Below are 26,247 nucleotides of genomic sequence, written 5' to 3'. Positions count from 1 at the left end.
AAATATGGTGGGCTCCAGTATTGTAGCAATAATGCTACAACTCCTGGAACTCCCTTCTTTAATTTTATCAACCCGGTAGTTCGTAACAAACTTGGAAGCGACGGTGCTGTATGCACAAGTACTAGCTCTTGCCGCAGCTCTCACTTGGTCAGCTGGCACAAGTCTGCTAGGGGCTTAAGCCAACTTCTATGAGTTTTTAGAAGAAGCTTTTTAACTGATGGATGAAAGCTAACTCAAAGGAAGCTAATCTACTTGCGGAAAGAAACTGAAAGCCAAGAAGTAACGCAAACCCTAGCAAACCCTAATTCTACCAACTAACCCTACTGGTGCAAAGGAAAGGATGAAAACTATTGAAAAAGGTGCCATTACTTCAATAAAGGTAAAATGCACATGCCTATGCTATCTCTATCTGAATAACACATCTTTTTATATTTTTGAATAAGTTTTTGAATTATCATGCGTGTGCTTTTAACTGGCTTTTTACAGTGCAGGGGTAGATCAAAAGGAGAAATGCTTGGGAAAGGTTGGGAAGGTTCAAAGAGGGTCTAAGGGGTCCCTAACACCCTTCCAGAGAGTTTCACAAAGTTTGGATATCAAGAAACCTCATTTGTGAGCTTCTACAGGAAGTCTGCAGGGTTTCTACAGGATGTTTCAGAATTTCTACAGGATGTTCAGAAATTTCTACAGGATGTTCTACGATTGGATTTTGGATGATGGGTGAGTGAAAGAGGATGCATGAATGGATAGGGAGGTAGGATAGGGGTCTACAATGACTTAGTGACAGAGGGATGAAGTGATGAGAGGGTGTGGAAAGCTAGCTTGTCTTAAAGAGGGCTGAGGCAATGGAAGGCCAAGAAGGTAGGGTGACGTGGGCAAAAGAGTAGTTGTGAGATGAGGGACCTAACTTGGAGGTGGAGCAGTTGGCCTGGACGAAGCTTAGATGGATGAGAGAGTGATGGAGATGCACCGCACAGTGTATACTTAACCAAATCAACCACGTCCTGCACACAATCAAAACATGAACTGATCTATCCTAACTGTTAATGAAACCAATGAACAACAGCTTTATTCCTAAAGAGAACCATGTACAGCACTTAAGTAAAGAAACATTCCAAAAGATCTAAACGCATGACTAACTCCTACAAACGAAAACATTTCACCAGAGATCACATGAGTGAGCAAACTAGTGTTTTTGTTGGGCAGCACTGTCTGCAATTCCAGTCCCTAGGAAGAGGTGAAAATGAGAGTGCAGGCAACCCTTTTCTGGAGCTTTTATCAATTCTTATCTCATTACTCTATTCTAGACATCTGAAGCAACTCTATTTTCAACAATGACCTACTTAACCACACAACGAAATCTAACTCAACAAACTGCATTTCAAATGCATACAAGGAAAATCATAATGCTGAAAGGAAAGAAATCAATACAAAGAAGGAGGCCCTAGGCTCTCAGGTTGGGCCCAATCCCGAGAGCTATGGCTCCTCTAGAAACTCAGAGCTGAGATCAAATCTGACTGCTTCCCATTAAAAAATAATAATCATAATTCAAGAGTTATGCCAATAATGGCTACAAAAGAACAAAACAGAGCTGGCAGCTCGTAGTGCAGAATGTGCAAAAGTTTTTTCCAAAAATCCCCTTTGAAGGCTGAAGTCTTATCATTTATACATCATGAGGCCCAAGCTAGCCTCCTAAATCTATGGGACTTGGCTGACCAAACTGGGAGTGAACAACTGCTTCCACAAAATCTGTTTGGCTGCCTTCTAGATCCAGTTTTGGTGGCTTTTGGAGCTCGGAGTTGGGGGTGAATATCCCGAGGAAGGCTATTTAATGCCGTAGACAACCCCCCTACGAATCCTCAACCCCAGCTTGGCTGTCTCCTAGTCCTTGTCTGCTCAGTTTTGCTCCAACATGTGTCAAAAAATCCTGAAATGAGCACGTGTTAGCCACCTAGGAATAGTGACTACCCTTATTCGTACAATTGACATAAACATACTAAAAAATGATGCATAAGTTATGAAAAATGAAGGATTGAGCAAGGGTTGTTAGGCCAAATGAGCCCAAAATGTTACCAAATTTGGGGCTCATCAACATCCTTAATAAAGATCAGTTGGTTTGATATATTGTGCATCTGTTTGTAGATCTGGGTTTCTATTTGTTGTTCATCTTTATGCATTTATATGTTACGTGCACTTATCTGAAGGTTGAATAAGTAATAAGAATATTGGGTCTGCACAAACTAAGCTAAAACACTAATATACTAGCATAGTAAAGATCGGGATCAGGATAAATACCATATTCAAAAAGGAGCGCACAGGCTGCAAAGGATAGATAGTTGCGTGGTGCAGTGTAGCGCACAAGTTAGGATCGCGAACCTTCAGAAACTTCATCAAGACATCCCTAGGGTGCGGAAACTTGGTTCCAAAACCCTCCCATACTACCTCGAGTGAGACCTCAGTCTGCACTCCGCGGACTGTTGCCAAAAGGGCCGGTAGTACTGGGATTTGCTTGGCTAAATTCACTACTGAACCTAAGTCAGGCCCCAAGTAGCCAACACCCTTCCCAGGCAAAGTGAATGACAGCCACTTGAAGCCCTACAAAGGAGGGACGGCTATCTGACTAGTCAACTGCGGTACAGTCTTCACAGTCCAAGGAGCTGAGCAAGGGCACGAGACTATAAACACCTATGGGTTTGGCTGTATGGGAATAGTTCAGCTACAGAGGGTTCAGAAGCAAGAGTGTAGCAAGTTTAGCAGGAAGCAGCTCAGTGCACTACCGACATTCAGGCTGTTCAGGACTAGTTGGAGGGACTTCGTGCTAAGATTGTCGCGCCAACTGAGTGACTCGGGGACGAGTCACGATGTTTGTGTTGGGGGCCTATTGGGTATCGAATCCCCGCACAGCATGTTTTGGGGCTCAAAGCCCAAGTTTTGGTCAAATATATTGTAATACTTCGTGAATTGCAGGCTCGGAGCGCGAAGTATAAGTTGAATCATAGGGTTGTCCTCCCTAAGTTCTGTAATGTACTGTAATGTCATGTCGGCCTACCCATGGTCCGCAGACCATGGGATTGTATAAATAGAGTGAGGCTCTAAGTTGTAAAGATAAGAAGAGAATGAAGAAGAGGAAGCGAATCGTTCGAGTCTGAGTGCTTTGGGTTGTAGTAGTAGGAAGAGGCTCTGTAGCTGAGTGCGCAGAGGCCTAGTAGAGTCCGCAGCTGAGTGCGCAGGGCGATGTCCAGTCTGTAACCTTGAACGAAGAATAATAAAGAGAAGTTGATTCCAATCCCTGTGTATCTGCTTTTTTATTACTTCCTATGCGTTTATATTGTTTCGTGTGTCACACGCACTTATATGAATGCTGAACATACTGTTAAATATCACTAGACATACCCAGATAAGTTAAGTAATTGGATAATATCAAGCTAATAAGGAACCTGGGTAATAACACATATTACGCTTCGAACAGGGCTGCGCGAAGGCAACATCGCAGGCTGTGAAGTACTGATAGGTGTGCAACGTGCGTGCAGGGTCAAACCGCAAACCACCGAAACTCATCAGACCTCTCTAGGGTGCGGAAACCTGGTTCCAGCACCCTCCCATACTACTTCGGGTGAGATCTCAATCTGCGCTGCGCGGACTGTTGTCGAGATTTGTTTGGCTAAATCACCTCAGAACCTGGGTCAAGCCCCACTAAGCCCACATGTACCACTGTTACAAAAGGTACATATTACATCTTTATATTTAGAACCGAATCAATTTTTATGGTATAAAGGGCTTTTTTCTCGCAAAGCACTTGTCACTTGGTCAATTTTCACGGAAGAAATGATAGCACATTATGAGGATACAAAGAGTAACACCTTCTTTAGCCAATTGATAAATCTCAAACAAAAGAGTTCAATGGAAGGGCACATTGAGGACTTCCAAAAATTGAATATAAGGGTAAATGATATTCCAGATAAGTAAAGGATTGATTTCTTCTTAGGGACTTTAAAGGATAACATTCAACGTGAGGTTCGTCTTTGGGAACCTGATTCATTGGAGAAGGCATTCAGGTTGGTAATAAAAATTGAAAGAGGAATTATGGAAACAAGGAATCCTACCACTAACAACTATAAATATGGAAGTGTTTTTTCTCCTAGCCTTCCACAATCTACAAGGTTTACATGACAACAATTGGAAGAAAAAAGAGAAAAAGGTCTTTGTTACATTTGTGATAGGAAATAAACTAAAGGTCATAAGTGTGCTGAGAAGAAATTATTTTACATAGATTGTGAAGAGGAGGAAGAAAAATATCAAGAGACGTAAAAAAAGAGAGGATATGAACCACAAACCAACCCTAGAGAAAGAAGAAATGAATTCAACCATAGCTTGTAAAGCATTGGCAAGAATTACCACCCCTCAAACTCTCAAGATAGAAGGATATATCAAGAAGAAAAAGGTTCAAGAAGCGAAGATCACATAGAGAATCAAGAAATAAATCTGACAATATCTTGTAATGCATTGGACGAAATTACCACTCCTCAAACTATCAAGATAGAAGGACATATCAAGAAGAAAAAGGTAATAGTGTTTATTGATTCGGGAAGTACCCATAATTTAATTCATTTTAAGATAGCCAGGGAATTTAATTGCTTCCTATATTCAGCACCAGTGTGTCCAGTGATGGTTGGAAGTGGAGGAACCATAAAGTGCTTTGGAGAGTGCCATAATGTCAAGCTATCCATGGGAGAATATGTATTGAATAGTCCAATGCTTTCCATTCCAATGGGTGGTGCTGATGTTGTACTAGGAGTCCAATGGCTACAATCCTTGTGTACAATAGCTTTTAATTTTCAAGAACTTTTCATGAATTTTTTTTCGGAAGGAGAGGAAGTTGAATTAAAGGGTATCACAGGGAAATCGGGAAAGATAATCATCTCTAACGGAATGGAAAAGCTTCTAAAGAAAGAAAAAAGAGGCGTACTTTCACAATTATGTTCGCTAGAGCTTCCCACATCGAAATCATCTATTTCTCCAGATGTCCAAAAAGGCTTGGACAATCATTCCAAGGAATTTGAGACTCCCAAAGGCCTCCCACCTATTCATGATCATGATTATGCTATTCATTTGATTCCAGGAAGTGTTCCTCCAAACATCAGACCTTACCTAATGAGAAGGCACTTAAATGTAAAAAGGGATCATGATAGTCTTAAATACTTTAAAGAACAAATATTATCTTCAAAAGAACAACAAAAATGGGTCACAAAGATGTTGTGTTATGACTTTGAAATCATCTACGGAAAAGAGGATCAAAATGTTGTTGCAGAGGCACTCTCAAGAAAGAATGAGGATGTGGAAGCATTGCTTTGTGCCATTTCTATTATCCAACTAGATTGGATAAATGAATCAAAGGATGAATGGAACAATGACGAAGAAGTGTGCCACTCATTCAAAAGCTACAAAAGATCCCAGTTCAAACAATATTGCTAGAACTTGACGAAGAAGGAAAAGTCATATTGGAACCTGAAGCAGCCAAAAAACTGAGAAATTGATAGCTACGAAATCGATCAATTCCAAAGTATCTCATAAAGTGGAAGAACTTACCCGCTGAAGATTCCACATGGGAGGAAGAGAATTTTATACAAAAGCATCTAGAGCTACTTAAGCATTGAGGACAACACTTTTTGAAGGAGAGGGGAATGTTACATCCCTATACTACTAGTGTAACCATTTATTGTTATTAGTGCAACCCCCTTATTCTATTGTTGTGCCCATGTAGTCCTCATATTGTTATTATTGTGCCCCATATGTTAGGATATTCCGACACATAGGAAATAGTTAAGTATAACTTGGTCTAGTATAGAGTTAGATAAAGTGTGTTTCTTTACTATGTACATTTTGTAACTTACAATCCGACGGTCACGATATGTAGTGATTCGACGGTTCATTCTCTCCTCGGTATTACCGACACTTGATCCGTGGCTTAACACTCAATTGGTCCATGATCTCTATTTAAAGAGCATGGAGGGTCATTTGTAGGTTAACTGTCCATGATAGAAGCTTATGTAAAATTTCATTCTTTTATTAACAAATTGCCTGAAGTGGCCGCGTTGGCTCAGGCCGTGGACTGTTTCCCTCTTTGAGGGTTTTAACCACATCAAAATACTGGTGTATTGATCTGTGATCTGTGTGTGAGTGGTGTCCTTTGGTGTTCTATCTCAGGAACTTACCCTATAAATTCCTACATGGTATCGGAGCTATTTGAGGGCCGCGTCCGTTGGTGATCCAAATTTGAAGCCGGTAGAACTGCATCCGACTACCGTTTCCTAGATCTACTGTTTCTGACTGCTTTCGGGCCGAGAGGACTTCTCTAATGTGTTGGGAGAATCTGTTCCAGTGAGGAACCCCTTTCGTTTCACACGAAAAGGTTTCCGGTAGCCCTAGCTACGTCATTTTTAAGATCTGGAGGTATACAATGTTTATTTGTAGTTTACAGTTATTTTCTCTCTATTTATTTCGGTTTCGGTTTATTTAGCTTTTCTTTATTACCAGATCTATACCTTTCATTTCTATGTATGCTCTTTGCCCCGCGACTCTATGCGGTCTGAGCAAATCAGGGACAGAAAGGAAGGATTTTTCTCATGCGTATGCTCTTTTCCGCTGCGCCTTAGTGTGATCTCGGAAAATCAGAAACATTGAGGAAAATATTTAGTTTCTGGCTAAAGCTAACTTCGAGCTGCAAGGTTCTTTTTTTTTGTATGTCTGTGTTGGGTTTTGTGTTTTTTGTTTTGTAGGGAAAAAGAGCTTTCTCAAAGCAAGCACATAACCCAAAGCTTCAACCTCTCTCTCTCTCTCTCTCTAACTTTTTGTATAGCTCACTTGGTCCAAAGCTAATTTATGAGGGTAGAGGTCTTGAGTTCAAGTCTCCTTTTGTGGGGGTAGATTTTTCATTTCCGCACATTCCCGCAAATTTTCTTCAAAAATCCATAACTTCTTCATCCGGAAGCCGTTCTCAGAACCGTTTTTTTAACCAGCCTAATTTTTCGAGATCTTTCCATTGGAACACTTAGTTTCAGCATCTATAGCTTCAGTTTCTATTAAAATGGAAAGTCCATGCCAAGTTATTCTTGACAGCACCAACTACTTCCAATGGTGGTCCTACATTGTGGATTTACTTAGAAGTAAAGGTCTCTACAGAATAGCCTCAGGCCAAGAAACCAAACTGAAAGATGAAGATAAGGCAGCTAAATGGGAAAATAGGCAAGATCAAGCACGTGGGTTGAGAGGGATGTCTATTTCTCTAGATCTTAGATTCCATATTATAGAACTTGATACTCCTGATGAAGCATTGAAACAAATTACTAATGTTTTTGGAATAAAAAATGAACTTAGAGCCCATCAACTTGAAAATGAGTTGCTTACATTGGACGCCAATAATTTTTCTTGCATTGAAGAATTTTTTTCCAAGTTCAAGACCCTTAGACTTCTCTTGGAAGGTGTTAAGGTTAAGAAAGAAGATAGTAGCCTTATCTATTCCATTCTTACTAAGTTGGGACCAGCCTACTCTGTGTTTGTTTCCAACTTCCATTCTACAAGAGAAGCCTTCATTTCTCAAGGACAAGACTACAAGTCCCCTTCCTTTGATTCTTTTTGTGATTCTTTAATAAGAGAACAAGAAAAACTCTTACACCTTGGTCTTCTTAATCTTGGAAACTCTTCTGAGAAAGTGTTAGCCACCCAGCAGCAATCAAATCCAAAGAATCCTAAGAAGTTGTATCCTAAAAGGAATGGTCCTAAACCAAACAAGGGTCCTAAGCAATTTCAGCCTCAAAATGAAAAATCATTTCAACAAAATGATAAGACAAATAAAAACAAAGGGAAGAAGATTGATAGACATTGCAACTTTTGTAATCGAGATGGCCACTTAGAATCCAAATGCTTTAAGAATATGGAAGCCATGGAAGCAACAATGAAGAAGCATAACATCCATTTGGAGCACTCTTCAACTTCAACTTCATCTTCAGGAATGGCACTTTCTGCATGTGGTTGTCAAGCATCTCAGTCTGGCTATGCACTAAATGTATCTTCTTCTTCTGATTCTCATGAGTGGCTCATTGATTCTGGAGCTTCTTATCACATGGCCAAAAACAAAGCCATGTTTTCTTATTTAAATTATTGTAACACCAAAATTATATATGTTGGTGATGATAGATCTCTTAGTGTTGTAGGGACTGGAACTGTTCATCTAGACAATGGTCAGTTTAATGGTGTATTATGTGTTCCAACCTTATCCTGCAGCCTTCTATCTGTATATCAGATAACTCATTCAGGTGAAGGTAAAGTCGTTGAATTTTCACCTCACGATGTTGTAATTAAGGACCTAAGAGATCCTAGACATATTTTAGCTACTGGCATTGCTGATGATTCTACAAGGTTGTATAAGTTTCACAACTTTGGGTCATCAAATCTTCCCTCAGTATTTGTTGTTCATAATGAAGAAGTGAGCAAACTTTGGCATGAGCGATTTGGTCACTTAAACTATCGCTCTCTTCAGAATCTATGTAAAGAAAATATGGTGACAGGTCGTCCAATGGTATCTTGCAGAGATGGTGTTTGTTCCGGATGTGTACTCGGAAAATATCATCGGGACAGTTTTGAAAAACATGCCTCTTGGCACGCCTCAGCCCCTTTACACCTCGTGCATAGTGATTTATGTGGTCCACTTCCAGTTGTTTCATTCTCTGGCTACAAGTATTTCTTAACTTTCATTGATGATTTCTCCAGACGCACTTGGGTATACTTCTTAAAACTCAAGAGTGAAGTATTTAACATGTTCTTGGCCTTTAAGGCCTTTGTTGAAAAACAATCTGGACATCAAATTCTTAAGCTAAGATCTGATAATGGCGGAGAATATGTTAACAACAAATTCATCAACTTTTGCACTGAGAATGGAATTCAAATGCAACATACTGTTCCATATACTCTACAACAAAATGGTGTAGCTGAAAGGAAGAATCGCACCTTAAAGGAAATGGCTAATTGTATGCTTCAATCTAAAGGACTTAGTCTTAATTATTGGGCAGAAGCAATTAACTGTGCAAATTACATAATAAATCGCACTCCTACTAAGGTTTTAAATAATATCACTCCAGAAGAAGCATGGAGCTCAATTAAACCAGATGTAAGTCACTTTCGTGTTTTTGGAAGTGAAGCATGGGCCCATATTCCAGATGAGAAACATAAAGCTTTAGAACCTAGGAGTGAAAAATGTATTTTTGTTGGATATTCTGAAGATGTCAAAGGATATAGACTTATTCCAATTAAGTCCAAAAATGTTATCATTAGAAGAGATGTAAAGTTTGCTGAAAATATATCGGCCTATGAGCCTAGTTCGACGGATGTGCCACCTCTCCCTATCTCTTCTACTTTTGAAAATATTTCTTCTTCAGATGATGAAAGCAAGGATGAAACTCCTCCCCCACCTTCTCAGGATCCTCCTTCAGCTCCTCAACTTCCAAAATGGGTCCGCGCTACTCGGGATGCAGCAGGTGATCTTGCCGGTGATCCTACAGATAAGAGACATACACGTTCTCAGTTTGATAGAGCCTCTTCTTTACTGGCTCAAGCTTAAGTGAATTATGATCCTGACACCTTTGCAGAAGCTTCAGGCCATCCAGATTGGGAAGCAGCTATGAATGAAGAATATCATTCATTATTGGCAAATGATACATGGGATCTTTTTCCTTTGCCAACGGGACGAAAAATTGTTAGATGCAAATGGGTTTACAGAACCAAGTATGGACCAGATGGGAAAGTTGATAAACATAAAGCTCGTCTTGTTGCTAAGGGTTTTTCACAAGTTGAAGGCATTGACTATACTGAAACCTTCTCCCTTTTTGCCAAAATGAACTCTATCCGCCTTGTTCTTTCCCTTGCTGCCTCTTTCAAATGGGAAGTCCATCAGATGGATGTTAAATCCGCCTTCTTTCATGGGGACTTGCATGAAGAAATCTATATGGAACAACCTATTGTCTTTATACAAACAAACTCCATCCTTGTATGTCAGCTTAAGAAATCCCTTTATGGTCTCAAGCAAGCTCCTCGAGCTTGGTATACCAAAATGGATAACTTTCTTTTAGAAAATGGCTTTTCTAGGTGTCATTCTGACAATACTGTCTACACCAAGAAAGTGGGCAAGTCTCTTATCATTCTTGTTCTTTATGTTGATGACCTTATCCTGACTGGTAGTGATCCCAACCTTATAAACCATGTGAAGACTAGCCTTAAAAGGAAGTTTGAAATGACAGACTTAGGACACTTGCATTATTTTCTTGGTCTTCAAGTCTTGCAATCCAAGGAAGGTATTTCCCTTTCCCAGTCCAAGTATGCATGTGATATTCTACACCATTTTCACATGGAACACTGTAAGCCAGCCCCTTCTCCCTTTCAGTCTGGAGTCAAACTTTCAGTCACTTGTACTTCTCCTGAAGTTGATGCTACCTTATGCCGTCAACTTGTAGGAAAACTTTTGTATCTAACCCATACTCGTCCTGACCTTTCCTTTGCTGTTGGCCTTGTTGCTCGGTTTATGCAAAACCCATGTGAAATTCATTGGAAAGCAGCTAAAATAATACATCGTTATGTTCAAGGTACAGTTCAGTTTGGGATTCATTACGGTGCCGAAGCATCTCCTCTATTGGTTGGTTTCACTGATTCCGACTGGGCTGTTGACCTTGATGATCAGAAGTCTACTGCAGGTTATGTGTTCACTCTTGGTTCAGGACCTATTACATGGGCTTGCAAGAAACAAGGTGTCATTTCTCTTTCTTCAGCAGAAGCAGAGTATCGTGGTGTCGTAGAAGCTAGTAAGGAAGCCTTGTGGCTTCGTCAGATCCTGTTAGAGTTTGGCTTTCAGCAACAACATCCGACTACACTTTGGTATGATAATCAAAGTGCCATTCAACTATGCAAAGATCCAGTCCAACATCAGTGCAGCAAACACATTGAACTACACATGCACTTCATCGGAAAGCTCATTCACGACCATGTTCTTGAAGTGCAATATTGTTCAACAAATGATCAAGTTGCAAACATCTTTACAAAGGCTCTAACGGAGGCGAAGTTCACTAAACTTCCATTTATGGTTGGAGTTTAGGAAGTTGTCACTAAGGGGGGATAGGATCTAGTACCTCCTTCCTTCTCCTATTGTGTCATATTTGTAAATCCTTCAATCCTATCCCAAGTTGTTCTTAAGGGGGGATGTTAGGATATTCCAACACATAGGAAATAGTTAAGTAAACTTGGTCTAGTATAGAGTTAGGTAAAGTGTGTTTCTTTACTATGTACATTTTGTAACTTACAATCCGACGGTCACGATATGTAGTGATCTGACGGTTCATTCTCTCCTCGGTATTACCGACACTTGATCCGTGGCTTAACACCCGATTGGTCCATGATCTCTATTTAAAGAGCATGGAGGGTCATTTGTAGGTTAACTGTCCATGAGAGAAGCTTATGTAAAATTTCATTCTTTTATTAATAAATTTCCTGAAGTGGCAGCGTTGGCTCAGGCCGTGGACTGTTTCCCTCTTTGAGGGTTTTAAACACGTCAAAATATTGGTGTATTGATCTGTGATCTGTGTGTGAGCTGTGTCCTTTGGTGTTCTGTCTGAGGAACTTATCCTGTAAATTCCTACACCATAGAAGCCCACTATTGTTATTGTTGTGCCCTTACATTATTATTGTTATGTCGGCTTTGATTATATTATGGCCCCTTAGACTCCTATATATAGAAATGAGGTCTTGTCATTTGTATCATCCAAGAATTGTTCATTTGTGTAACGTAAAGGAGGTTTCCCCCTCGAAGAGGCTTATTTGTAAGGTGTTGATCTATATTTTCTATCTTTTTGTGAGCTGGTGTCATAACAGAGTTTCGTTGGGCTTGGCCATCCTAAGAGCCTAAGAGCCCTTTTGTATCATTTAATTTTCTTATGTTCACTTCTTATTCACAGGCATCTCTTATCCTTGTCTTTTTTCTATTTCTACATTTAGTATTAATGATTTCTTGTTGAAGGATTGGGTTAAATGGTTGAATTAAATTATTTTGCAACATCACAAGCATCGTTTCATCATGGAATGGCTTTGGAAGATCATAGTAATCATTGAGCTACTTGGATTAGTTTGCTTATTCCCAAATCTAGATTTCTGGAAGCCCCTTGTGGCAAATAACAATAAATTTCTGCTATTTTTTAGAACATGCTAATGAGTTTCAAACGAATTGATTGCACTTGCATTATATCAAGAAAACATTCTATTTAATAAAAAAAAGTTACCCCATTGCATTTTCACTTGATTAGGTTAGGCATTTGATAGATTTACTAGCTCACTAGTTCTTGAATTTCTAGATTTTAGACTAGTAATTTTCTGCTATTTTTTAGCATCAGTTAACAGAGGTCTTTTTGAGTTATTCCACTTGGAATAGATACCTAATACATCCTAGTCAATAACAAAATTTTTCCCATCCAATTTGGATTTGATTTGCTTGGTCATTCGATGAATTATAACTTCCTGTAGTAAATCTGTAACATCCTGTAATTTCTTGTAGTACTCTTTCAACGTGTATATACTTGCCCATATTTGGTCAAAAATATTGGTTTTGGTCCCTTAGGGTTGAATCATGACCCCTAGGTTCTAAATAAATCGTTGAGGAGGGATAAACACCACTTAGGACTTGCCTTTTCACCCATGCAAAACATCTCAATGATTTGGGTTAATGGACAATTTTATGAATTGCATAATACAATGATGATTTGCTTTATTTCTACATCCAATGAACTCTGTTAATGGATCTAAACTCTTTGAGATGTAATGGTTGACATTTAGTCTATGATCTTTACTTTATGCAATTAGAATATGTTTCTTTCATTGTATTTTCTTTCTTGCAATAGGTTAAGGTTTCCATTTTGAGCATTTCATTTTCTACAATTAGTTTAGGATTTGATTTCATTATATTCACTCCATTACATCATGACAGGGAAGGAAGGACACATTGTATGTTGCACATATAGTGTTGATACCTCTTAAGTTTGTATGAACCCCAGGTTGATAATTAAAGTTGGTAGTCTTGGGAGTTGCATCATTCTTGTTGCAATACCAAGGCTCATCATAAGTTTCAATACATATTTATCTTCCATTCATCTCATTTTTCATTTAGTGTGATTTCAAATAATTGTTTACCAATTCAACATTATTAGAGTTTTCAACTGTAGAATAAAGTGCAACAACTGCTATAATAGTTATGATCCAAAAATTAGGTGAAAAACTTACATATGACAAGGAAGCACCATATTTTAAAGTTGTTGATTTATTTGAACTCGAGGAATCGGAGAAGTATATACCTTTTAGAAAAGCGATGTATGAGAAAATAAAATAATTTGATGTAAATATTCATGATTTTGATATAGCTATTCATAGACCTTATTTTCATGTGAAGCTTACAGAATATGAATTACATTAAATATGATTGAGTTATATAGATGCATGAAGACCAAGTTTGAGCAAAATAATTTCTTTACTTCAACATCACATGACTTTGGGGGTTCCTTTCTAACTAGTTTCCCCTTGGGATGTGATAAGACCTTTGTGATAAAACATGAAAAAAGATTTGCAATAGTGTATGATAAGAAACTAGAGCAACATTATTTGTGATTTTTCTTTTCCAAAACATGGAAAATTAGTATATTATAATTTAACTAAATATTTTTCTTATTATTATATACATATTTATACATTATCAAGGAGTCAGCAATATTTTACAATGTTTTCTATTTTTTTAGAAGATTAGCCAAGAATTTGCAATACCATATAACCTAGTGAAAAAATCACCAAGATTTAACAAAATTTTATAATTTAGTGAAAGATTCGCCAAAAAATTTCATATGTATATTATATAAATGAAAAAATAGCCTATACATTTTTCTATATACCATGGGGATTCACCCATTTATTATACATATAATTTTGGGAGGTTTCTTAAAATTTTCCCCGTTCCATATCTCCTTTGCATTCTCACAAGAAATTACTTTTCCAAGATCTAACTTAGACAATCCTTTCAAGTTTTCCTCCTTGGCTTTCTCATTAAACTAATTGTATTTGTTTCCATTCTCTACAGACAACCATATATCAAAGTCAAGATATTCTAAGTAGATGCTCATTCTTACCTTTCAAGTTGTATAATTTGACCCATTAAAAAATGGAACTCCATCTAGGGTAATCTAGTCCTGGTTCTCCATGATTCCCAATCTTTATTACTACCATTAGAATTATCCTTAAGGAACTTGGGGATATGCTACCAATGGTTAGAAACTAGGACACTACTGAGAGGGGGGTTGAATCAATATCATAACCAAATTATATAACTATTGACAAATTAAAATTTTCAAGCTATTTGAAAATCATTCATGTAAATAGCATCGTAAATCAACAAGAAAATCACGCACATATGCAACATATAAAGACATAAATCTTCTTCTTCATTCCTTCATCAAAGGAAAGCTACAACTAGCTTTTGCATCACTGCCTTGCAAGCTTCTATCCATTTAGTAAAGTAATCAGTGGCTGTCAAAATCCATTTATGCTGGGCTAAGGAGGCTGGGTGAATTTCCCCAATGAAGTCTAAGCCCCAGTACTTGGCAGCCTGCGATGCTGCCTTCGCGCAACCATATTCGAGGCGTGATCTGTGTTATTACTCAAGTTCCTTATTAACCTAATATTATCTGATTACTTAACTTATCTAGGTATGTTTAGTGATATTTAACAGTATGTTCAACATTCATATAAGTGCGTGTGAGACACAAAATAGTATAAATGCATAGAAAGTAATACAAAGGCAGATACACAGGGATTGGAATCAACTTCTCTTTATTATTCTTCGTTCAGGGTTACAAACTTGACACCGCCCTGCACACTCAACTGCAGGGGCCCACGCACTCAGCTACCGACTCGACTAGGCCTCTGTGCACTTAGCTGCAGAGCCTCTTCCTACTACTACGACCCAAAGCACTCAAACTCTTACTCTATGCTCGAACCATTCGCTTCCTCTTCTTCATTCTCTTCTTATCTTACAACTTAGAGCCTCGCTCTATTTATACAATCCCATGGTCTGTGAACCATGGGTAGGCCGATATGACATTACATTACAAAACTTAGGGCAAACAACCCTATGACTCAACCTATAATTCGTGCTCCCTGCCTGCAATTCACGGAGTCTTACAATATATTTGACCAAAACTTGGGCTTTGAGCCCCAAAACATGCTGTGGGGGGATTTAATGCCCAATAGGCCCCCAACATAAACATCCTATAAGGCTATGAGGACCCCAAAGGATTCTTCCAGCAAAGTGGTACAGCTCTGCACTGCCAGTTCAATTTCTTCTAGCCCTTTTTGGACAGTGCCAGCGCACTGTTGTCGAACTTCCGGGGGTGTGGATGGATGCGCCTTTAACCGCAGTTCGAAAATCTGTAGGTTGAGGTCCAGCTGGATCCTCAGTTCTTCTTCCTTTGCCTCATAGAATCCATTGGCCAATTTGTGGATCCGCACTCCTAGTGGTAGATCGGTCGCAATTTCCAGCTCCGAGGCGCGACAACATGCTTCCTCTACGATCTATTCTAACTAATGGTTCTATGCCATCGCTTCATCTCATTATAGGCTAATATGTTCGATTCTGATTTGTTGTTCACTTAGCATGTGGACTGCGCATCCTTCCCTTGCATGGAGTTCTGCTGTCGCGTCGTCCTGTAGCTAGTATAAAATATCCCGCGGAAGGGCAGCCAAGTTTAGGTCGATTCCCTTGAGCCGTCCTACCACGACTTTGTCTTCCATGCTGTCCGCTGTTAGTGCTCCTTCCGGCAGCGTGACGGTATTAGCCATTTTGGCCCACAGAAACTGCTATGTTGTTGATGTACCTGTAGCCCGGGCTACCATTCCCTCTTATGGGGGCCACACCTAAAGTCCATGCAGTTGTGCCCTGAGTGCCCCCAACACATTCTGCTGCTTTGTCATTACTTCCTGGAGTGCTTCCCGAGTGACCTTGCAAATTGTGTCACTGATGTCGTATAGGTCACCCTTGGTCAGTGTAATAGGTTCCCCATCTAATTTGGAAGCCTTGGTCTTCTATTGGGGCCCTGTCTGTTTCGTGTTGTGCGGCCGTTTTAGCTGTGTCGATGATGTGTTTGGGTCCGCACCTTCTTCCATGTCATCTGTCCCCTGTCCTATGGTCAGGTTCGAGCCTCTTTCCTCTTGCGTCGTGGCTACCCTAGTTGTCGGTGCTGCTGCTATTTTTTCTGCGACCTTGGTCTGCTCTGCGGTGACCTTCACTGCCTCACGACAAGCCCTTACCTCCTTGGCGAACTACTCGTTTTGCTTCTGTTGTGACAGTAGCTTAGCGACATCCTTCTTTCTTTGAAGCGCAGTCTCATCGCGCGTTGCTAGATCTGAGGAGCGCCATTCAGGTGGCCATGAGTCGAGCACCACGAAGACAACATCATCAATAGCGATGAAGGGGAGTTTCGTCCATTACAACTCTGGATCCTTTCGTGCCCTGATATACACATTGTGCATATCTGCCTTAAAGTCTACAAAGCTCTGCAGACTATTGTATACTATGGGGGATAGGCATGGCCGTTTGTTGGTCCACATGCGTACACTCACCTCCATAAGTATCCAGAAGATCTTGGCCTCGCGGATTCACGTGGCATCCTTCGTCGCCCATAGCGATGCATATTTTGCTGCCTCGGGCAAGTCCTAGTAGAGGGGAGGAAACTGATTGTCCTCAGGCAACTTCCCTGCAACCAACGGGATGGATAATAGCAACCACGCGTAGTGGAAGGCCTTACCCTGCTCTTGGGCCTCTTTGCAGTTCATCAGGAACTCCTCATAGAGGAACTGCGCCCAGTTGAATCATTCCCCCTCTGTGCATTGTTCGGCCCGTGCGATGACCGTTGTTGGTACCTTGTTGCCACGACATTTTCTCATCACTTTTCCTGCCAGCAACTGGGTGGCTACATGCACCCCCTTGTCTTGAATGCTAGTAATAACGTAACCCCCCTACTTTTTCTCCAACTTGTATTTCTTTTTCATGGCCTCTGCGAGTGCCAAGTCTCCACTTTTGCTAGCTATTTCCGTGGGGTCCCTTCCTGTATAGGGAAGCTGTGAAATCTGATGAATAAGCTCCGTCGTGATGGGAATGGGCTCCTCCAGCCACAAGTACCCATCGTGCACCAGGCAAAGTAGTTGTCTGATGAAAAAGATCGTGATTGGTACCCGATGAAAGTGTGGTATCCATAATAGGTGGAGTAGCCCGGCCTCCTCCACCCCGCGCAGCCATTTCTGTGGCTCTAGTGTTGTAACGGACCCTTCCTTGCTCTGTTTCATGAGTTGGCTAGTCTCCAAATGTGGGAACTTTTCACTGTCCGCGAGGTCCCAATCTTCAAATTTCATTGTGGGCACAGGCCCAGAGTCGATCCTTCAAACAGAATTCCCTCTGGGAGGAACAGGGTTTTGAGTTTGCTCTTAACGACGTCCAAATCTTTAGGTACTTTTTGTTACACTAAAAAATGTCACCTTGACTACTTACAGTTAGTATGGCTCAAATCAACAGTCATGCTACCCTCTTAGGCAAGTCTCATGCCTCTGTTATCCATCTCAAACTCAAAGAAGAGAGAAAGTCTTGTAAAAACTATGTTTATCTCTGGGGTCGCAGGTTCTCTCTAGCCTTACCTGCGGGGACATTGACCATGTTCACAAAATCTGCGTCCATGGACGCTCTGTATGTTAAGGGACAGGTGCGTCCCTCTGTAAAAGGCAAAATGCGCGAGTTTTATCTTGAAAAAGTTACTTGTGGTTACTTCTAGAACATTCTAGAGGTCGGTTTGATGAAATGGATGCGCCTCCAGTTGGTTCATGTATCTCTATTAAGGGGGAACTTATCCCATCAATAAGGGAGCTATCCCACCCATAGAGGGGGATGATCCCATTGATAGTGGACCTGAATAACCTCTTTACAGCACTATAAATAAAGGCATTGAGCCAGAAGGAGGGGAGGTTGGAGCTATACATTTTCTTTGGGTAAATGCTGCAGGATTTAGGTCTTCCATTAGAGCCTTTGTGAGGAGAGATTGTCTTCACTTGATTCTACTTGGGAGAGGGTGAGCTTTGTCAAAGTAGAGGAAAACCCTTGATGGACCCTGGGAGGAACTTGCACAACACCAAGGCCAGGTTGTAAGAGTTTCTTTGTTTCGTTATTAATACAAACTGGTTTATTTTTCTCAATAGCTTGTGTTAATGAGTTATTTCATGTGTTCCTTGGTCTGCATGTTGAATATATGTTTTATTATATGAAATGCAAGTGCTTGGTAATTGTTTGATTGTTTGTGGTTGCAGGAATTGACTTGAAGGAGGAGCTCATCCGGATCGTCAAGAACGGACTTCAACAACAGCGTTTTGGAATAAGGTAAGCCTAAACACTTGTAGTTTTCATGTTGTAAAAGGTGTATTTAGAGAAAGATCACTCCATTTTGTCTTGTTTGTCATTAGAATGTCTTAGACTTCTAGGAAGGTCAGTCGTGTCCGCACCCTTGACAGATTCCGTGTGACAAATTGGCGACTCCGCTGGGGAATCCATTAATGAGAGAGTCTTTTCCTTTATATGAACTTTGCTTTGAGAAAATCATTTTTATTTTCTGGTTTTTGACTGTGAGAATTAGTATTTGGGTGGCTTAGCTTTAGATTTAGTTAGATTTGGTTTTTCTTCATTTTTCCAGAAGGACGCACCCTCTGAGTACTGCACAGTGCGTCTTTGGACGCGCTGTTTCCGTCTGCACAGAGCGGGGCCGCACCTGTGACAACGGGTTGCCTGCGTCTTCCTGTAAAACTTAAGAAAATTCCATTTTTGCTTTAAATTGCTTTTAGATTTTGTTTTTCCTTAGTGTTTTCTGCCCAGATCCTTTAGTACCCTGTCAAGAATTTTCACCTGAACTAGTTTTGTGAGCTTTGAGTGTTTTAGTGGTTTTCAACGAAGTTTAGACCTAGGGTTTGATTTTTGGAAAGGCTTTGTAGTGACTTTGATAGTAGAAAGTTGTCCAGCCTTAGATCTCTCTGGTTAGTCAACCTTCTTAGAAGTCGGGCCTGTCGTAAAGTCTCCTTTTGTGAGCAACTTGCCATTTGAGTTGTTTTGGGTCAAATTTCGAATTGCTTGTTTATAAAGTATTGATTTCCATTTTACAAAAAGAACAAAAAGATTAGAATTTTGTTTTGACTAGTTTTTGGTTCTGCAATAAGCTAGTCCTTGATTTGATTGTGATCAAGTAAAACACCTTAGAAATAATCATTGTTAGTTTTGGCCTCGTTAAGATTGCTTAGAGTAAATTTGCCTTTAGTTTGCTTATGAGTGCATTTTCATAGATTTTAAGAGTTGTTAAGATTGATTTTTGGTTATATTAGATTTATTTGCTTTATTAAAAGAAAAATACAAAAACATCTTCTTAAAAAGTCTTGTTTCAAGTAGCTTTTTGTTTTCAAAAGAAGAAAAGAGTTTTTTCGTGCATGTAAAGAGAGGTTATGTTTTTATGCTTGGAAAAGAAAAACGAATTGTTTCTTTGATTGTCTTCAATTAAGAAGTTGCTTTTATAAAGATTGCATTCTCTCAACTTTTTAGTTAAGCAATTCATCGAAAAAGTAAAGTAGTGGATAAATCATTCTAGGTGCATTTTGTAGTGGTTTCGAGTCGAGTCAACACACCACTGGTTTCACTTCCATCACCTTTTGACTTAAGAAACAACCTTAAAAGTAACGCTTAAATTAAAATCAATCTAGTAATCTTTATTTTTCTAGGGCTCTGAAGCACCAACATAGCTTAGGCTAGGGTCTTGGAGTAGGTGAGTACTTAACTCTCCAAGACTACAAAACCAAACAGATAGTCTATCTTGAGTAGAACAAATCCAATTGTTTCAGTTACATTCTGGGAAAGCTCCTCTTAAAGGAGAAGCACGAGCTCGTGTCCGAACCAGTGAGGGGATCATTCCTCCCTCGTTGGGAACGACGCCAGGCAGTACGTATTACAAACGGTAAACCTCGGATTAACCATTGTCGAGGAGCCAGGGGTCACTTATCGGTAAACCTTGGATTGTTGTCAAGGAGCCGGTAAGGGGATTGGAGCTTGCTACTCTGCCCTTGCGTGCTGTCGGAGTTTAGACTGTTCCCCCAGGTGTAATTGTTGTGATTGGTAACCTTAGTGGCCATAATATCTAGGATTCTACCCAAGGTGACGGTGGAGGGAAGGTCCCACTGTACCTGGAGCAGACGTCGGTTATACTCACTTGGATTTTCTGGGGGGTTCGCTTCACTTCGAGACGGTTAAAGTGGAGGAACTTGGTCCAGTCTATTCATTAAGCAGGTTGCCGGGGTAACTGTTCCACCCACCATTTCTGTACTGAATCCTGCGAGGTTGGGCCTAATCACCAACTAGCGCTTTTGGTCCGGAAGACTACTGTTTGTGTGTGGTTTGACGCTCTAGATTATTTAGGCGTGTGCTTCAAATTTGTTTGGTTCTTTAGAAGACTTTAGGTGGTTTGATTTGAAATTTTTTACTTTGTTTTCGTGTGTTGTAGTTAAAATCTTTAATTGTGGCGGAATTACCGAGACAGTCCCGTAGACTTCGGGGCAAGTCTCCTGAGATTGTTACCGGAATAGATTTGTTAAGAAAACTCCGTAAATCGCGGGGTGAATCTCCTGAAGACATTCCGGGTCATTTAGAAGGGTTAAAGGTCCTTGTAACTCCTCCTAGTGGCAGTAGAGTAGGATCACCTGAAGAAGGAGAATCTTCCTTGGTAGTCCATCCAGATTACCAAAGTTTAGAAACAGGTTACAATCCCGAAGCTGTTACAGTTTCCGAGCTTGCTGGTAGTTTTTCATCTGCCAGTGAAACAGGCGAAGAACCTGAAATTTCCGAACCTGTTACTCCAACTCCTAGTGTTCCTGATTCACCAAGAATAGAAAGAATTATCACCGAAAATCTTCCTGTTGGATTAATTGCTATAGAAGAACTTGTTCCAGAGGAAGAAATAGGCGTTTCTGATTCTGAAGATCTAATTACCCTTGATCTAAGGGAGCGTGAATCCATCTTTTACAGTCCTCCTAGAAGTGAATCTTGGTACCTTGCATTAACCAATTTTTTAGACAACTCAGTAGGTTTTTCTACACCTCGTACTCCGGTTCCACCTAGAGGAATTCATTCTCCTGTAAATATGTCTGGTCAGTCATCTGTGTTTTCACAAAGTCCTGAATCATTTTTACATGGCGGTCCTTCTGTTCCTACTGGGTATCAATCACTTTCTGGTACCTTTGCGGGAGCATCTCCTCAACCCGTTGATCATGGGTTATTAGTTGGAAACAGTGGTAATGTACCATTGAGTATAGGTGACATTTATATGATGTCAGGTTCAACTCCCATTAACCAACCTCAAGGTGGCCAATTACCGCCTGGGGGGCAACCTTCGTTAATGCCTGGGGGGCAACCTCAAGGTACTTCATTCGTGACTGGGGGGCAACCTCAAGGGTATCAACCCCAAGGGTATCAACCCCAGCCTCAATATGTACCCCAAAGTCAACCTCAGTATCAATATCAACCTCAAGGATGGCAACCTCAAGGATGGCAACCCCAAGGGTATCAACCCCAAGGGTATCAACCTCAAGGATACCAACCTCAAGGTCAAGGTCAACCCCAGTATTCGTATTTACCTCAAGGTTATCAACCACCTCAAGGGCAATCATATGGGACTGCACCTTACAGTTATCAACCCTATCCTCAATACGGCTATGGATCTCAGTATCCTCAACCTGTTACGAGTCAATACCCTGGAATGTTAACATGGGATCCGTCACAGGGTCAACAGATGTCGCAACCAAGTATACAGTCGGTACCTCAAGCAGGACAACCTGCAGTTCCTGGTCCACCCCAGCAACCGCAACCTGTCCAGTCAAGTGTTCAGACCCCTGTAACTTCTGTAGTTACTCAGCCGCCAATTGCACCTGGTACTCCACCTCACACGGCTGCAGCAACTACCGCTTCATCTACCATGCTTACTTCTGGAGTATCGGCAGCTCCGGTTTCTACTGTCCCTGTAACCACTCCTCAGACATCTGTACCGTTGTCTGGACCCACGGTTCAAACCACAGTCCAGATGCCTGCAGGCCAACCTGGTACAAGTACGGTTGTTACTACTCAACCTCAATTTGTTCAACCTCCGTACCAGGGACAGTATCAACCTGGGCAAGCTGCCCAACAACCGGTTTACCAGTATCAACCGTATCCTGGGTACACTTATCAACCACCTCAGCAACCCCAGTACGGTCCGGTTAATCCTGGTTTTCCAGGAGGATATAATATCCCAAATGCGACTCCTGTTCCTAGTTATCCTGGATATCCTCCTCCTGGGGCTGGTATTGTGACTCAGAGTTTTAGAGATCCTAACCGGCAGTTACCGTTTATTGCGACTTTAGATTTACCCGACTTGACGCGCCTAACGAACGATCCAATTCAATATCTTCAGTTCTGGCCGCCAATGCCAAATAAGTTGCCCAGCGATATACCCAAGTTCGAAGGTAAGTCTGGAGAGGATCCGTCTAATCACGTGATGACTTACCACCTCTGGTGTGCATCAAATTCCATCTCAGATGATTCCATCCGCTTACGTCTTTTCCAGCGTACACTCATTGGTCTCGCAGCCAAGTGGTACATTGAGTTACCACGGGCCTCTTTTTACAACTTTAGCCAGTTAGCTACCTCGTTCTTAACTCATTTTCAGTTACCAGTCAGATACGATAATGGTACAGAATTATTAACTTCGCTAAAACAATCGACATCCACGTACATTTCTGATCACATCCATGAGTGGAGACGTCGAAGGAGATTAGTGAAAGTTTTTATCCCGGACCAAATCTTAGCTGAATGGTTTGTCAAATCATTATTACCAAGAATTACTGAAGATGTAGCTAAGGCCGGAGTAGTTACTGAGGAGCAAGTCATTGCTCAGGCACAATACCTTGACTTAGTTTACACTCAGTCGGGTACGTTACACGAGAAAATTCCGGATCTTCCAAAGTCAAACCAAATCGCTGCTGCTCCTTCGGGATCTCATGCCGCTGATGGTATGATTGGTATCGTGACTACGAAGAGTAAGAAGAAGTCTTCCAAGGCCTCCAATACTCCAATTATCACTTTGCCTGATTCTCCGACAGGAGAGTCTTCTCCTCCTGAACTTACCGCCGACATTCACGCTGTAGAGTCATCTACGGCCAAATCAAAAAACGGTGGAAAGAAGAAAGGAAAGAAGAAGGCTAAAGCAGACAAGGCTCCAAAGGAGAAAACGGAAAAGTCGGAAACCAATGACGAAAAACGCAAACCTCGATATCCTTGTCTCATTTGTGAAGAAGATCATTTTACGAGAGACTGCCCTCATCGGGCCGAGGTAGTGAAAATAGTCAAAGGTTCTCCCACTCCTGCTGTGTTAAAAAATCCATTTCCAGAGCAGGAGAATAAGATGATAGGTTCTTCTTCGAATGCCAGTGAAGAACCCATTTTGATGATGTCTCATGTCAGGATTGCGACTCGATCGCAAGATTATGGTAGTAAGGCTCCTGTTGATGGTAAGGAAGCAGAATCTTCTCACTCTAACCCATCAACCTCAGCTCCTGGTTCCGATCCACTACAGATCGAAAAACCTAACCCAGACTTAGTGATTAAGCCGCCCGCCAAGGGTGTACTTCGAAGGTCTGCTTTCAATCCACATGCGAGAGCAGCCCAGAATTACAACATTGTTGAAGACTTAGCTGTTTCACCTTCAGCAATGTCGGCACTCGAAGTGCTGCAATCATGTCCAGCGCAACGAAAATTGCTTTTGTCGGCTATTGGAGCTGTCGATGTTCAGGACCCGAACCTAATGATCTTTGATCTAGAAAGTAGTACACCGCGTCTCCCCCATCAAATGGCTTTCCAAATTCCAGTGATAGTCAAAAACAGGCCTATTCATCGGACTGTGATTGATGAGGGAGCTTCTACGTGTATTATGTCGATTCAATGTTGGAGATCGCTTGGTTCTCCTTCGTTGAACCAATCCCCCACCATCCTTAAGGCCTTTGATGGCCGTGGGTTCCGTCCGTTTGGTATTCTACAAGAATTGCCTATAGGGGTCGAAGGTAAAACCGTTAGTCTGGATGTGGAAGTGGTTGATGCCCCTCTAGACTACAACCTTCTTTTGGGTCGAAGTTGGTCATATGCTATGACAGCGGTCGTTTCATCGGTCTTCAGAGTCATTAAGTTTCCACATAACGGTAAGATCGTGACTATTGATCAGCTGACATACTTTTCATCCGACCCAACCTCTTTAGAAACTATCCAGCATGTTGGTAAAACGACAATCCCTTATAGGGACATTGGTGTAGGTTTAGTTAAGGATTCCGGTTTACTGGGAACTTTTCCTCTCCCTCCACTCAATGCAGACCCTTCGTTTGCAACAATTCATATGATCACGTCAGAAAACATTATTTATGATGATCCTTGGTATGTTCCCTCTGACTCTGAGCTAGACTCACTCGGTGATGTTATGCCGTTGAGTCCGTATGAGATTGCTTATGAAGCTCTTATGTCTTTTACCGACTTTCATTCAACCGAACCGACCAAATGAATGTGGTCAGTGAAGAGTCACTTTTCACCTCACCCTTAGAACGGATAACGTTTCCCGAAGAAGTGTCATCTGACGAACAACTTCGCGAAATCCTAAGTGTAGATGATCTACCATGGGAAGATCTCCATCACAGATCTTCGTTTTTACCTAAGGATGATGCATTTGAAAATGATTTTTCATCTATCTTTACCGCTGAATATGTCAAAGACGCTCAGGATCCAACGAAACATTCTGATTCAGAGCTGAATTTAGGGAATATTTCTCGTACTATTCCCATTGATATTTCAGTGAAGCCCGGAATCGAGGAGAACATTCATATAGGTGCCGCATGTACTGAAGAAGAAATCCAAATTTACAAGGCCCTATTCCAAGAATTCCGCGATGCCTGGTCTTACGAGGAAATGCCGGGAATTGATCCTGCCATTGTTGTCCATGAAATCAAAACCTACCCGGATGCTAAACCCATTCGGCAACGGTTGCGTCAGATTCACCCTCGAAAAGCGGCTGCGATTAAAGCAGAAGTCGAAAAGCTGTTGAAAGCAGGTTTCATTTATCCGATCCCGTTAACGGATTGGGTATCGAATATTGTTCCCGTCAATAAAAAACAAGGAACAATAAGAATCTGTATCGACTATAGGGATATCAATCGAGCTTGTCCAAAAGACAACTATCCTACGCCTTATATCGATCAAATTATTGATGATTGTGCCGGAAGTGAGATGTTTTCCTTCATGGATGGTTTCTCAGGCTATAATCAAATCAATATTCTACCTGCCGATCAACCAAAAACGGCATTCATTTGTCCATGGGGGACATTTGCTTATTGCAAATTACCTTTTGGGCTTAAGAATGCCGGCGCTACTTTTCAACGGGCGATGTCTTATGCATTTCATGACATCAAGCACATTGTGCAACCCTATCTCGATGATTTGCCTGCTCATTCTTTACATCGAGCTGATCACCTTGTCCACCTACGAGCAATCTTTATGAGGTGTAGGCATTATCGAATTCGGTTGAATCCCCACAAGTGTGTTTTCTGTATAGAAACAGGTCGATTGCTGGGATTTGTTGTTTCAAAAGCCGGCATTCGCGTCGATCCCTCGAAAGTCGAGGCTATCATCAAATTGCCTCCTCCTTCGAGTTTGCGCCAACTCCAAAGTTTGCAAGGGAAAGCGAACTTTTTACGCCGATTCATCCCAAACTACGCCGAGGTCACTAAAGGTTTTACACGGTTGTTGAAACAGAACGCACAATTCTTTTGGGACGAGATTGCCCAACAATCTTTTGATGCATTAAAACACGCGTTGACCCATGCACCGTTATTGCATCCTCCCAACTACAACCAGGACTACTTCTTATACCTCGCAGCTTCGCATTCCACCATTGGAATGGTGTTAGTTCAAGAAGATGAATTCAAAGCAGAGCATGTGATATATTATCTTAGTAGAACCTTAAATCCCACTGAGTTAAAATATTCGCATGTGGAGAAATTGGCCCTGGCAGCCGTTCAAGCTGTCCAGCGTTTTCGTCA

The sequence above is a fragment of the Pinus tabuliformis genome, chromosome Q (assembly GCF_031772625.1).
Source record: "Pinus tabuliformis cultivar Carrire ecotype Pingquan chromosome Q, CPIR1, whole genome shotgun sequence".
Taxonomy (NCBI): Eukaryota; Viridiplantae; Streptophyta; class Pinopsida; order Pinales; family Pinaceae; genus Pinus; species Pinus tabuliformis.
The sequence above is the reverse complement of the archived record's forward strand: the minus strand, read 5'-3'. Positions refer to the sequence as shown.